This window comes from Homalodisca vitripennis, chromosome 5 (genome assembly GCF_021130785.1).
Source record: "Homalodisca vitripennis isolate AUS2020 chromosome 5, UT_GWSS_2.1, whole genome shotgun sequence".
NCBI classification, from domain to species: Eukaryota; Metazoa; Arthropoda; class Insecta; order Hemiptera; family Cicadellidae; genus Homalodisca; species Homalodisca vitripennis.
Window position 1 is genome coordinate 8530603 of NC_060211.1, and position 12970 is coordinate 8543572.

The following is a 12970-nucleotide window of genomic DNA, read 5'->3' on the forward strand; positions in this document are numbered from 1 at the left end:
CAGTGCTTTCGATCGATCTCGGGCTCGGATGACCTCCACATGGAAACAGACAGTGTGACATTGGCATCCCTTGCAATAAGCAACATTGGCGTATTCGATCATACAACTGATGGACAGCTACATTAAGTGAATCCAATGAAAACAGCCCAGTTCCCGGTAAAACGTTGCTTGGAAGTGAGCTGGTTAATCCAACACCTAGGAAGCAGACATTATCTCTTCTTGTGCAATTTCCATTATTTGCTAAGTGTTTTAGATTAAAGGCAGAGTGTTTCTTTCGTAGACATGATTTTATTAACAATATACATTGGAAATTTCCTGTGATCCAAAACAATTTTTCTTATCTAATTTGGAGATTTCATATTGAAAACAACAATCAACGAAATCACAAGTACAGTTGAAGAATACCAGTCTGGATGGTATTATCGATTTTTTAACACATTAAATTCCATCCCAGAACACGTAAACTAATCCATTAAATTTATTCCACTAAAAATTAAATATAGGAATAAAAATCAGATTCGAGGAATTTTAGTATGAAACGCAATAATAAGTTCAGAAATGTTCTTCAAAATTTAATTGGTATCTTTTCATTGTATAGTCTGGAACTTATATAGTGAACTTATATAACATTATATAGTGTACTTTGATCAGTCATTCCATTTTAAAAAGCAAAACAAATTACGTATCTCAAAAGTCCAAACACATTACTCAATGAATTCAGGAGGAAGCGGGAGTAAGATAGTGCAGGGTGCATACATACTGCAATTGGGTGGCTTTCCTGAGCCAAAAGAATGTGATGAATACATCTTTTAAACAATCAGCATCGCTTTCTAACCAAGCAAATTAAATCAGGCAGACGCTGAGTTAATTCTAAATATCCATAACCCAGCGGTAACACCGTGAAGCTTAGCAAACAGTAGTAAATAGTTGTGTAGACTTTGTGTTTGATACTGTTAGCAAAGTAGGTTACAGGAGCATGTCCTTAAAAGTCATAATTACAAGGAAATCGGAAATAAATACCGCAAAATCTACTTCTTACACCCACTCTCACACAGTTTTACAAGAAAAATATGAAAATAAACAATTCTGAGATATTGACCAAAATAAAAATGGTGACCACAATCTTCCCAGCCATTTTAAAATTTTTGTCATGCTGTCATGGTGCAATCGATGGCGGCTTTAAAGGATGATTATTACACTTAGGACTATCAGTTAGAAACAAACCGTCAGTGTTGCAATTTTATTGGAATTTAAAAACGTATCATTCCACCATTTGCAATAAATTATATTCTCTCAGATAGATTCAAACCAACCCTGAACCCAATGTTTTACTATGATCCAAACTATACAATTCATTATTTCCCAATCAACAGACCTAGAAAATTCAAACACTGAGAGCTTTACATAGTTTCTTACAAGGCATTGTACCGTCTACAAGAGGCCTGTCAGTAGGTACGTGTCAGATCAGAAAGGTGTTGTATGATGTACAATTATGTAAATAGTAATACAAAATGAATAATCATACAAGTACCTTGGTATTATTCGGACCACTATTGTTTGAATAGTTTTTCTTGCTGGGGATCTAAAAAAACTATATTATCAGGGGAAATTACTTTATTTGACTTACTTTGAAAATTACATATAATTATGACGATAGGTTATTGTTTTCTGCCTCCCAAAATGAAAGCGATATACACGATAAATAGGCCGATCTGTCCCTATCTACTTTTTGTAATTACACGAAATAGCAGGTTTAGATTAGGTTATCATAAATATGTTAATATAGCAGTTGATAAAGTTAAAGATAACCTTTACGAGCGCTCACGTCATCTAAGTTCCAGATCGTCCAACCTTTCGGAAATCATTGGAATCATCCAACTTTTCGGCGCCCTCAGCCCCATCCCACACTTCTTGCGAATAGAAGAAAAACATACCTCTATAAATAGTACCTAAATTCAAGCTCAGATCACGTGAGCGATCGTAAAAAAATAGTAGTTAGTAGAAATAAGAATTTTAGGTTTCCTGTCAGAAAAAAATTGAAAATCGTGGACTCCGAGTAATAACAAAGTACCATAATATATTATTATTACAATGTACTGTAATACAATACAATAACTTAAGCTTGAATGGTGTACACTGAAAACCTGTATGGCTTGCTATTCAATCGAGTGCACCATTAATATCATCATCATACAACGAGAACAGTTTTAGGTTGGAATGTCTTGTAAAACAGTCCTTTGCTTATCCTATTACTCACTGTACGCCAACACTCCACTGCGCTCCGTGAAAGGAATTCTTTCTGTTTTCACTGTGTTTAATTTGTTAATATAACATACAAAATTAATATATATTCACAATATACCTTAAAATAAAATACGTACCTTGTTAAATATAATGTACTACCTATTCGCCGATAAATTAACCAAAATACGTGTATGTTTATACAATAAACAACAAGCAGACTAGTTCTGGCCGTTAATCGAAAAATATTTATGAATCCAAACCATATGTTAACCTTCTACACATATGACTTCTGTTGCATGCGTAAAATACGAGCTAATCGTAAATCAATTGCTACGTTACGTAAATAATAGTTTATTAATTTTATTAAATAAACATTATTGATTTGGGTTGTTCAAATCAATTTTTATGATTATGTTGACCATTTAGACAACTTATTTTTTTTACCTCTAGTAAATCATTACTTATTTTCCAACCTTAATTTTAACTTTTGCAAAAATTATAACTAACATTGGGAAATTTGAGATAATTTACTAGGAGTATCAAATTAAAATTTTTCTACTTGTTTCAATAATCTTCATTCAACCAATTTTTTTATATAACTTACAACACAAGACAAGTAAAAAGTGTTTTTCTGTATGTCCTTTATAGAATCGTAAACTATTGAAACGATCTTTATGAAAATTTGTGTGTATATTGTTATTTTCCACGGAGAAGGTTTATATGCTATGCCCGTTGATGTAACTCCCCACCAGGCGGCAACAATGCAAAGATAAAAGTTTTCAAAGCGCCAGCACATTATAAACTGCAATTAGGAGACAGTTACTAAATAGCCAAACACTATTTGAAGGCGTTAAATTATGGCATATTAATTTGTCTTTAAAATTAATTTCTGGTTGAACTAAAAGCTTGAGTATTAGAACACTTTATAATAAAGTGTACAATGGCTATAAACTTACACAGATTTTCTTGACCGTGGCAACAAGGCAAACTCTACATCGGCGTTGAAATATAATTTATTTGAGCCATAAGTCCTCATACACGAGCAAAGCTTACGAAAAACGTGAGAAGCCACGGGAAAAAGCTTGTAAGCTATTACAAAATTGAACATAATAGTATTATGCTTTCGATATTCACAGCTTCTATGAACTTGCCTCCGAATCGGGGAAATGCGACCTTTTCTTTGACTATCTGTGCAATAACACTTGACAGAAAAGGTCCAGAGAAAAGTTAATAGATATGAATTATGTCAAAAACAAATTAAAAGAACTAAAATATTAAAAGTAATGAATTAATTAATCAAAAAATGCTTATTTATAAAATAAACCATCCTCACTGTAGACGTGACACCCAGAGGACAGCTGCCGAAAGCATCTAAAATCTTCAATGCCATGACTGGACTGTTTGAAAGTAGGATTTGCAGGGTCGCCTTCATAGTCATAGTCTACGATACCGGTACTCAAGTAACAGGACTTGAGCAGAGTTTCATTTAGTTGTCATAATCAATATGCAAATAATTATAGAAGTATATTATTCCATTTTGAAGAAGTTAAGGTTAGAAAGTCCTCCTGGGCCACCTGTCCGTTTTAACCCTGATATGCAGTCTTGTATCCAGATCGCATTTAGTAGACTATTAATGGAATTCACAAAAACATTTGAATCAAAAATCCTCCACCACCTAGTTTTATAACGTTTTCTGACTTTTGGATTTTTCAACTCACTCGCTTAGCTGGATAAAATCCAATTCTTTAGAACGGGCATTTTTTAGTGTGTTTTGGTGGAATTGTATTCTAATAATTTCATTATGTCAAATTTACTTTTTTTAACTATCAATTCGCTATATAAAAACTTAAATTTATAAATGTGTTTGTGATACGAGTACACACAAGATCACAAGATCACATACTACAAAGTTGAAGAGATCGAATGGGCCTCTCATGTAAAAAGTATACTTCGGGACTGAAAAACATAAGTTTTCTCCTATTGCACCGACACAACCGAAAAATGTCTACAACAGTACAACGCCACAGACACGTAAAGGTGAGACATTTAAGTTCTTGTGGTAATAAATTTGAGAGAGAACGGTTCGCGTGATGCTTTGTCCAGCAGAAGGAGGCGCTGCCGAAGTGAGAAGGTTTGCGTGCCAAACTGTAATGCCATCAACTTTTGGCTCTATTTTATTAAGGATCGGATTTATCCGTTGTAAACAAGGTATTAACATGTGTCTTGAAACGCGAACCAATCTGAGTGAAATACGTATACGATAGTATAGGAACCGATACACGATTTGCGTGGTATAGTACACAACCTGGGGTTCTTGAAATGTACAGATTTGAATGTTTAGTTTTTCTCAAGTTCACCTTCCTGTAAATGCTGAAATTTCAATTGTGCACCTGATGAGACAATGAGATTACCTCTTCACCAAACTCCTAGTCTAGGTCTGTCTGATGTCGAAATGATGCAGAGTTCGTCTTTAGCTCCTTCGTCGACTTCAGGTTCTCCAGATTTCAGGAGTCAAGTCTGTGACAGCATCAGATTTCAGACCCACTGAGAGGAAGGTGACCTGGAGCTAAAACCCTTCACACCACAGGTACATTAACTATAGATGTTTTTGCTAAGATTGAATTCGATCATCAGCCGCGCTAGTTTTAGTGGCGGTCGAAGTAGGGGGGCACCGAAAGGGTATTATAAAGGGTTCTCAAATTATATTTTTTATAAATTGATACAATTTTTAAAACCGACCGTCAAACGCATAAATAATGTTTTAAAACAGCAGTTTGACAGAATATGCACATGTAATAAGCGTTAAGCCATATTTAGAACACATTTACGTAAAAGCGAACATTGCACTAAACACGGCCTTTAAGATTTCTTTTTTAAGAAACATAAAGAAATAGTAACAAAATCAAATCAGGCTATAGATGATCAAATTGCCCACCAAACTGGAAAAGAGCGGCCTTTTACAAGAGACCCTTTTAACGCGTTTTGTCTGATTTGTAATTTTGGTTTCATATAGTTTCAAATTGTAATCCTGTGTAAAAAAGTATTTAGCCAATTGTAAGAGTCCTGAAATTTTACCATGACATTCTAAATGCTTTACTGTTCTGTACGTAGATTCTACATCTCTCATGATTGGGGGTTTAAACCCGCAGTAATGATGTAGTGCTTTTACAATGACTCTGAGATCAGCCTTTGAAGGGAGGGGGGTTGTTGTGACGAGTGATCCTCCGCTGACCAGTTGGGTGTCCGAAGACCCAGAAAGACAAGTCCGTTATGTTCCGTTATGTTCGCCTCATTCAGGGAACGTCATTCTGGCTTGGGTGAGTACTAACGTTGAGAGGGGGGAGTGATATCAGTAGTTAAACAGACCATGGTTCTAAACTCAAATTTCTTATTTTAGCTGTGACTTTCTGTACCTTTACTGGGCTATTTATTATCATCTAATATACACGCTCGTGTTAAAGTATCAGGTCCCCGTTTAAACGATATAAATATCAGTAAAGTAGAAAAAACTGTGTCATAACATTGCTTCGATGGGAAGGAAAAACATAAAAGTTTCAAAACAAGGAAAAAATAACAGTTTCAATTACTTTGTTTCAAAACGTTCAGGACTAACATGAAATGTATTTAATATTATTATTTGACAAGAATAACTCAAAATGACGTGAAAGCCGAAGTGAGCTTATCGTCGATTGATCATGTGAGGACAGCGCCCGACTCAGCTCGCGTGTTCCGTCCACGTAAAGCCCGAACATAGTCTCAGGCTGCTTTTATGTCTCTCATCGATCCTGCCGACTGCATTCGAATTAATACGAAACGATTATACTCATACATAATAGCCCAATTAACTAGGCTGCTGACAACTTCTTATGAGTCCAAACAGACTGTATTTGTATCTGAAAACCAAACTAATATTAGATTTGTCCACTAGTAATCAGGCACTAGTAATCAGATTTAATGATATTGTTATAGATCAACCGCTTGCAAAGAAACCTGCGCAGAAGCAAATATCTGAGCAGGCACGCGTAGGAGAGGCCCCTCTGCCAATGGTGGGGAGTGTGACAAGCATTTCCTCTATCTGTTTTATCAGCTGTGTGGATCGCGTCTCGCTCGCGCCGTTTTGTTTACACTGCAGCTACTTACCTATTCTATAAGTATATTGTATTTGTGTGTAGGCCTATACAAGCCTAAATATTAATTTAACAGACTAATGAAGTCATAGACGTATCCAGGGAGCTTGCGTTTTGGTGTGAGGTTAGCCGCTAAGTGGCAGTGGCCAGGTCAGGGGATAGAGCGAGCGGGCGAGTGCCGAGCAGTGGTGGGGGTACTGGGAGAGGGCGGCATCACAGCGATGGAGGGGTATATTTATCATACCCTGCGTGAACTAAAATCGCCCAGTGTCTTTTTATAAGCGGTTTACCTATAATTGTGATTAAAAAATTATTATTGTAGTTACAGGAAAATTAACATATCAAAATATACGTTGTAAAATTAATTATTAACCTAGTAAAACGTTTAATCGTTGTGTTAGTTCTTAGACTTACGCGACCAGTGGCATAACTAATATTATATTACAGTCTTCCGGTCTACAACGCGTCCAAACAAACATTGCTTACACGATTGATTCTTGGAATTTTGACTTGCTGGAGACTCCCATGGAGTGACATGAACACCTAACTCACAGTGTTACTAATGTATAAATGAAGCTTCATGGAAAATGTCATGTGCATTGGTCAGTTCGTTTTCGACATATCGTCCGGGCAGATAGACAGACAGACAGAGATGCAATTTTCCAGCCCCACGAGTGATAGGCTTTGCTAAAGCTCAGCTAATAAGAAAAACAACAAAATCGGAATAATTTGTTTAGATCCACAATAACGTATTTTCGCATCTGAAAAACTCACGTCACGAACCCCTATCTAAGATTTTAGACACACCCTGTATTTACAAATTCGTGAAAATATTTTAAAACCCGTCTCAAGATTTAATTATGTGGCCAAGTGTTAAGTTTTAAAATTATACGTTCTCTCACTACCGGTTTGAGACCATATGAACAACTGGTATGGTATGGTATGGTATGGCTTATTACCAATGCTAATAGAAACTTCAGTACGAGATCTATTTTATTATTTATACACAAACACGTTGTTTGTTCCCCTGTAAGTAGTTAGCGGCGGTCGTGTCTTGTTGATGAACCTCTTTATACATTCATCTCGTATTAATTCGTATGCAGTCGGCAGGATCGATGAAAGACATAAGACCAGGCTGAGACTATAATCGGGTTTACGTGGACGGGGCACGCGAGCTGAGCTGAGCTGAGTCTTCACAGGATCAATTTGCGATAACCATGACTGGGCTCACTTCGGCTAGTCTGTCTTTTTAACTATAACCACATCCTAATTAGGTTGGTCATTAGTCTCAGCAAGCACTGTCATGAGCGCTAGGTGTACTATTTGTGAGATTTTCGGTTCCTGCATCGAGTTGTCTTGTCGCACTGTTGTCAATTCGTCTGTGTGGCGTGGCCAGACCCCTCCACTAACTGTCCACTGCCTTCACCACATCCTAATGCTACACCACCCATCTAGCTACGTATCTTGTCTGAGTGGGCAATATTTATTTAGTACTAGCTATTTCCCGCGGCTTCGCACGCTTTTCGTAAGCTTTGCACTTCTGGTTCACGTGAATTATATTTCCAACGCCGATATAGAGTTTGCCTTGGTGCCACAATCAAGAAAATCTGCCAAAAGAGTATGTTTATAGCTATCGTACACGTAGATGTACTTTATTATAAAGTGGTCTAACACTCAAGCTTTAAGTTCAACTTGAAATTTATTTTAAAGACAAATATTCATAATGACTTAGCGCCTTCAAATAGTGTGTGATTATTTACGTCATTGTTTCGTAATTGCAGTTTATAATGTGCTGGCGTTTTGAAATCTTTTATCTTTTGCATTGCTGCCGCCTGGTGGCGAGTTACATCAATGGGCATGGGGGGTATAAACCTTCTCCGTGGAAAATACATATACATACACATTTTAATGATCGGTCAAATAGTTTACGATTCTATAAAGGACATACAGACAAACATTCATGTATATTGCGGTGAAGTTTGACGCTAACACTGACGATGTAACACGCCGTCTATGATAGCACATAGTTCGAAGTTGTGTTACAAACATAAAGTACCACAAAAAACCAACATTTTATTATAATTTACATAATTATATAATAAAAATAATAGAAATATCATTAGTCTTATTGATCTCAAACAACAATATTACAACGTGACTTGGATGCATAAACAAAATTAACCGACACAACGGAGAATTAAAAAACAACAGAACCCGCAACTACAGTTACCTATCTATAAATTCACGTTTTTAGAAGCAACGAAACTGTAATTTTAGACCAGTTCCAAAATTCACTTTTGTAGATTCTCACCACATGTTTCGGAACGAACATCCCATCGTCAGGTGTATAAAAATGTGGGAGTCAAATAAAACAAATTTAAAGAGAAAAAAAAAACACGTAAAACCACAGATTGTGCATCTGTTACTGTGCAAACCCCTGCTGGTATTTAGGGTATAATTGATAACTTTTCGCACTTCTTACACTGTTTGACTCATCTGGTTCTATTTTTTACTAAGTTTTTGAAATTCAGTTCTTTTTAATTGCTGTTTAATGCAGCATACTACTTCTGTTAAATATGGCATAAATTTCTACTCTTTTAATATTAACAATGTGTCATTCACGTCGGTAGCAATTTTCTTTGAACTTCGTGAATTATTTCATTTCTGAAAATTGTACCCATTACACAAACTAATAAAACATTTGTTCAAGACTGTAATATACAGGGTGTCAATTAAGTCTGGAACCTCTTTTTTTTAATTTTTAAACCACAATATAAAAAATACCAAAGTTCACACGTGTTTACTGGTGATAGTAACGCATACATCTGCCCAATTACCGACCAGATAATCCCTATGGGGGACGGTCCACAAGGAGTCAGACAAAATTCTTAAATAGCAGCATAGGTCAAGTTTGGTATCAAATTAAAGGTCTTACTTAGCAGAGTACAATGCCGTAAACCGGACTTCAAAAGGTGGATTCATTCAGTAGTTATAGCTATTTGAATTTTAAAACAATTGAACATACAAATATTATCCAAGTTGATCTGACAAATAAAACACATTCGAAGTAATTTACTTTACAATTTATAATTTTACTTTACATTACATTCGAATTTAAATGTCTCACATAACAGGGCTAACTTATGATACGAAAATATAAATTTTTACTCACGGACAAGGCGCGCGAGATGTAGCGAAGTTCGGCAGCTACAAAGTTCCCTAGAGAAAAAATAATACTCGTGCCAATTAGGTTATCAATCCGCCAAGAATTTAGTTCCAAAAAAATCGGATGTAACTTATACTAACCAGTAACAAGTAACTGGGTTGCGAAAATATGTACTATACAAATTAAAACTAAATAAATGTACACACTGTCATTATTAACAAGAGCCGTAACCCATATCAAATACGTCACCAGTTATTTCGCAATTACACCACCGGAGTAACGACTTTCCTGCGTGTCACGTGTGTGTCATAGTTATTATTAACAAGAGTCGAAACCCATATTAAATACGTCACCAGTTACAACGCAATTCATCCACCGGTGTAACGACTTTCCTGCGTGTTACGTGTGTGTCATAGTTATTATTAACAAGAGTCGAAACCCATATTAAATACGTCACCAGTTACAACGCAATTCATCCACCGGTGTAACGACTTTCCTGCGTGTCACGTGTGTGTCATAGTTATTATTAACAAGAGTCGAAACCCATATTAAATACGTCACCAGTTACAACGCAATTCATCCACCGGTGTGTAACGACTTTCCTGCGTGTCAAGTGAGTGTCAAAGTTATTATTAACAAGAGTCGAAACCCATATTAAATACGTCACCAGTTATTTCGCAATTCATCCACCGGTGTAACGACTTTCCTGCGTGTCACGTGTGTGTCATAGTTATTATTAACAAGAGTCGAAACCCATATTAAATACGTCACCAGTTACAACGCAATTCATCCACCGGTGTAACGACTTTCCTGCGTGTCACGTGTGTGTCATAGTTATTATTAACAAGAGTCGAAACCCATATTAAATACGTCACCAGTTACAACGCAATTCATCCACCGGAGTACCGACTTTCCTGCGTGTCACGTGTGTGTCATAGTTATTATTAACAAGAGTCGAAACCCATATTAAATACGTCACCAGTTACAACGCAATTCATCCACCGGTGTAACGACTTTCCTGCGTGTCACGTGTGTGTCATAGTTATTATTAACAAGAGTCGAAACCCATATTAAATACGTCACCAGTTACAACGCAATTCATCCACCGGTGTAACGACTTTCCTGCGTGTCACGTGTGTGTCATAGTTATTATTAACAAGAGTCGAAACCCATATTAAATACGTCACCAGTTACAACGCAATTCATCCACCGGAGTACCGACTTTCCTGCGTGTCACGTGTGTGTCACGGTCATTATTAACAAGAGCCGTAACCCATATTAAATACGTCACCAGTTACAACGCAATTCATCCACCGGTGTAACGACTTTCCTGCGTGTCACGTGTGTGTCATAGTTATTATTAACAAGAGTCGAAACCCATATTAAATACGTCACCAGTTATTTCGCAATTACACCACCGGAGTACCGACTTTCCTGCGTGTCACGTGTGTGTCATAGTTATTATTAACAAGAGTCGAAACCCATATTAAATACGTCACCAGTTACAACGCAATTCATCCACCGGTGTAACGACTTCCCTGCGTGTCACGTGTGTGTCATAGTTATTATTAACAAGAGTCGAAACCCATATTAAATACGTCACCAGTTACAACGCAATTCATCCACCGGTGTAACGACTTTCCTACGTGTCACGTGTGTGTCATAGTTATTATTAACAAGAGTCGAAACCCATATCAAATACGTCACCAGTTACAACGCAATTCATCCACCGGAGTACCGACTTTCCTGCGTGTCACGTGTGTGTCACGGTCATTATTAACAAGAGCCGTAACCCATATTAAATACGTTACCAGTTACAACGCAATTCATCCACCGGTGTAACGACTTTCCTGCGTGTCACGTGTGTGTCACGGTCATTATTAACAAGAGCCGTAACCCATATCAAATACGTCACCAGTTACAACGCAATTCATCCACCGGTGTAACGACTTTCCTGCGTGTCACGTGTGTGTCATAGTTATTATTAACAAGAGTCGAAACCCATATCAAATACGTCACCAGTTACGTCGCAATTATACTACCGGAGTACCGACTTTTCTGCGTGTACCGTCTGTTCCATGGTTATGAAAAATGACCTAGGCGAGGTGCTATAAACATAAGATAACAGATAACTATAATAACATATATTAACGAAAAGTCAGGTAATTTTGTCGTTCTATCTTTTTTAAATCTTGAAGTAAACAATATTTATGATTATATTTCTGTAAAATATTTCATTTTATAAATCAACTACATTACATTTTTTAAGTTCAAATTAAATAAAACAAACCATTAGTACTATGTTTAAGGACTATAATCATAATGAGTAACCTACTATATGCCATTTCATTAGTAATATTCAATTATAACAGTCCAACGTTTTGTATACTTCTAAAACTTTTGAACAGCCACGTTATCTGGAAATCCCACATGTTAAACTGATGAATTTCAGTTGGAATAACAATTCAAACGCATTATTGTATACGAGTCACGAAACACTAACACAAAAAATTCGTTTTGTGAAAATAAGTATTAAATTATATTTTACACACTTTGATATCAAGGGGAGTGTGGTGATTAAGCTACTTCCCAATTTTTCATACACAATGTCACCTATGCTTGTTTGAATTATGAATTTTCGCGCACTTGTTACGAATTTCATCAGAAAGGGATAAATTACCGATGGTATAACACATTTTGGCGTGATGGGTTTCAACTTCAATGCATTAAGCACTGAATCAGCTACAAATTGATCACCCGATTGTGTATTATTACATGCTATATCATACCGATTGTGCAATGTGCAATGTGTGATACATAAATAACAAACGATCGGTCGTGAGTGTGCGGTGACGGCGCGGCGGACAGTCGGTGTACGAACGTACTTGTGCGGCTAGAGCGAGACCTGCTGGAAAGTTTACCTGTGGAGCGGGACAGGCGAACGTGCAACACACTGACGGAGGAAAGTAAAACTGAACCAAAGACCACCAAGCACGGCTGACGGCTGGCATCGTTTGTCGATATCGATCACATCGACATCGACCCGCAGCATGCGACTGACAATGTTCCACTTCGGTGTAAACAGAGATTAGTGCAGTCAGACGTCCTTTGTTGTCTCAGTCTACTTCGTAATGGCACTTCGTTTGGGCGCTTTTTGAAAAATTACTTTCAATTGGTTTTTTAAGGAAGCGCTTTTGATACTGAAATCTCAGTAGCCTATACTGCCCTACTTATTTTCATATACAACCCAATAAATCTAAAATAGATTCTTAAAATTGTCAATCTAAATCTAAGAAATAAATTTGTTTAAATTATTGTATACGTTACCTGTACATACTGTACTGTTACTGACATGCCAGGTGTCCCACAAAGAAGTTTAAACGTTTGATTTTATATTACTTGCCCATTTATGCACCGAACATTTTCAAACTCT